Source organism: Pundamilia nyererei, unplaced genomic scaffold, assembly GCF_000239375.1.
Source record: "Pundamilia nyererei isolate P.nyererei 1_Seehausen unplaced genomic scaffold, PunNye1.0 scaffold00100, whole genome shotgun sequence".
Lineage (NCBI taxonomy): Eukaryota > Metazoa > Chordata > Actinopteri > Cichliformes > Cichlidae > Pundamilia > Pundamilia nyererei.
The window spans coordinates 1001425-1004576 of NW_005187501.1; the positions used below are offsets into that span (position 1 = coordinate 1001425).

Consider the following 3152-nt stretch of genomic DNA (forward strand, 5'->3'; position numbering starts at 1 on the left):
ACACACACACACACACACACACACACACATACACAGGCTTCAGGGTTAACAATGCTGCCACCATCATAGCTGCCGTAGCTCTGATCTGATCATTTCTATTTATGTATTCTCTAACAGAGAGCGTGAGATAGAGGCTTCAGCTCAATTATCCCTGTGTATTCACTTCAAGATGTCCAGCTGGATTTTATTTTGGCTCTGTTATTAGCTGATGTATTTTTCTTGTGCAAATGAGAGTTGAATATGTGTTTGTGTTGTGGATGCATTCGGTCAGCATAAAAAATAACCTCAGAAAAGACTACATACAAATTCTTTGCCTTTTTTGAAGGATGCTGATTCTCATCAGCAGCCATGAAATGGATTCTGTGTTTGTAAAGGAAAATATTTCTCTGAGCTGCTCTCAACCACTGGAAAAAAGCTATACCTGAGAAAAATCAGTGTAGCTTTCATAGTTTCTCCTGCAGTTTGAGTTGTTGTGCATTTATCAGCACGTTTAATCTGTTTCTACTGTTTCTAGCAATAGTGAGTACACAGTATTTTGTCAGTTTTCTATATAATCTATATTCTGTAGACTACATGTGCAATTTGATTACCACGTAGTAATGAGAGTCAAACTTACGATCCCATTAATGAACAGTTTCAGGAACAGTTTGAATTGAGTACTAGAGCAGTTACAGGACAACAATAAATGCTAAAATGTGCTATAGATGTGTAAATAAGCTAATGCTAGCACTAGCTAGCTTGAATAGCTTTTTTGGAGAAAATAGTGGTTAGAGACCTCAGCAGAATCCAAATTATTGTGATGGTGTGCAATAAACTTTAAGTCTGCAACTGCTGGCAGTCAACTGACATCTTCAAAGCAGATTTAGTGCATCAAGACAGCAATAAAACGGTATTAAGATGGAATCAGTCTGCTATCAGTTTACAGTTAAAGTTGGAAATTGCATGCAATCTGTTTGTGATAATGCTTTGATTAGCTGTGATAAATGACCAAAAACTGTGGTGTCTATTACAGAAATTCACATTAATTGCTTAGTCTGGCCAGAACCTCCCATATATAAAACAGAAAATAAAGACTTTCCCCCACAAATAGTGATATAGTTGCTACAGTACAGCAATTTAGCTGCAAAATAACATAGGCAACCTTGCTTTCATGTATGAATAACACCCGTCAACTATTGAGGTAAGTCTCCTATTGCAAAGAGAAGCATCGCAAACAAGTTGCACTTATAGGAGCAGGCTCTGATTGATTGCAATGTGTTGGTCAATTAGACAACAATTATTTGCAAAGCTTTGCCAATCTGTGTGGGAGTGATTATAGTTAGTCTGAGCCAGACTTTTGTTTGGAGTTTGCCTCTCTCCAGGTGACCTCTGCAATCACCTTGCAATTGAAAGTGGTCGCCCAGAGCCTGAGGGTGTTCCATGTTAAAATATAAGTGCGTGGTGGGGTACTTCCAATCAATTCTCGAATGCAAAAAGTATCAATTTTCATGGTCACAAGGAGGCTGTAGTCATATTTTTTACTCTAGTGTGCCTGAGCCATTAATAATGTGGACATGTAGATACCAAAAATGCTGAACAGTAGCCTACGTGTGAATGTTAAACAAGCCCTTGATGCACAGAATAGCCACACTCTAGAGCACACACTACTTAATTATCTGATTTACTCTTAATGGGAGTATAATTTGCAACGTGAATACTATTCTACATTCAATTAGAATAAAAACTCCAATCTGAAAACATAAACTTTGCAAAATATTTATCAAGATCATAAATCAAATGAGAAGTGGAGTCATTTTCTCAAAGTTTTCCGTACAGCAATTTTGCAGCTATTGGAGTCAGCCCCTGCAGGACAGTAGAAATACTACACGTTTAAGTAATGTCCTTCATGACTTAAATGGCTTCATCAAGCGGCAACTATACTATACTGCATGCTGCACTGCAAGTTAGAACTATGCTACCGTTCATATTAGACTAAAATAACCTCAACTCTTTTGCAAAATGAGAGGAAAACAGGGCAAATAAAACTCAAACAAGCAAAGTGTGAAAGCAAGCAAATTTCTTACTTAATGCTTTTAGAGCTGATCATGTTACATGATGTCTGTTTAAGTCAAGGATCTGAATACTTCCTCCATCAGACAGCTGTTGTTTGCAGAAGTAAATAATAGATGTGATTACACTCGATTCTAGCAGATGTGCATGTGAGTTAGTGACAGAAAACCATTTTTGCATTGCATTAAAAAGTTAATGTGATAGATGAGATGAGTCAGACTGAGGCACAGATGAGTCACACATTCAGACCAGTTCTTTCAGTTTTGTGCACTATGTCTCCTCAACATTTTGATAAGTATTTCGTAAGTACTGTACAATAGGCCAAGAGGTGTGAAGCTGATAAATTGGCACTTGCTATCCAAATCTCATGTACTGTTACTTTCTCATAACATGGCTGTATACTTCACAGACTGAAGTTTGAACACACAGAAAGCTAGACCACCTCTATATGAGGTTTTAACTAGATTGCCCCTGAAGTTGCTCCTGTATTTATTTCTTATGTTAATATTCTTAGTATAATATTTTATACCAAGTATGATTAACAGATATATTCAATAGATTAGCAATATAGACAGACCACAAAGTATGTAGTCAATAAAGCAAAAGTTAAATAGTTTAAATTGTTGGTCAGTTTGATCACAGATTTAAACTAAAGGTTGCTCTTTTATAAGGAAGCCCCCCCCCCCATGCACACACACCTTGGATTGCTTTTCAGACTGTTTTAAGAGTCATTATTGTTCCAGCCAAGGCAGAACTGCTTCCCATTTGCCCAGAGACATTGTTAATAAGCAATTTATTTTGAAGCCAAATTGAGAGAGGCGATCTCTATTGAAACAGCTTTTGTTTTTGTGTCTCTTTTCTGCCTTTGACAGCATACTTTCCCTATCTGCAGACAATTATTAGGAGCTGTATTAAGTCTGTCTGAGGGGAATTGATTTGAGCTCCATTCATCTGCTTTGTCTCATTTGTACACATGCACACACAGACATTCACAGAGCAAGGGCAGTAGTTCTTTTTTTCTAGGACACACTGGTCCTGCTTTTGGCAAGCGCACATGAGAGGGCTTTTGTGGGGATTGGGTAAAGAGGCCGACGAATGTGTAC

At 37.6% G+C, this 3152-nt stretch overlaps 1 protein-coding gene across 2 annotated transcripts in view; it reads left to right on the forward strand.

The window, feature by feature from the left end:
* Positions 1-3152, forward strand: part of samd10b (sterile alpha motif domain containing 10b) — a 54992-nt gene that overhangs the window by 39635 nt on the left and 12205 nt on the right. The window lies entirely within an intron of this gene.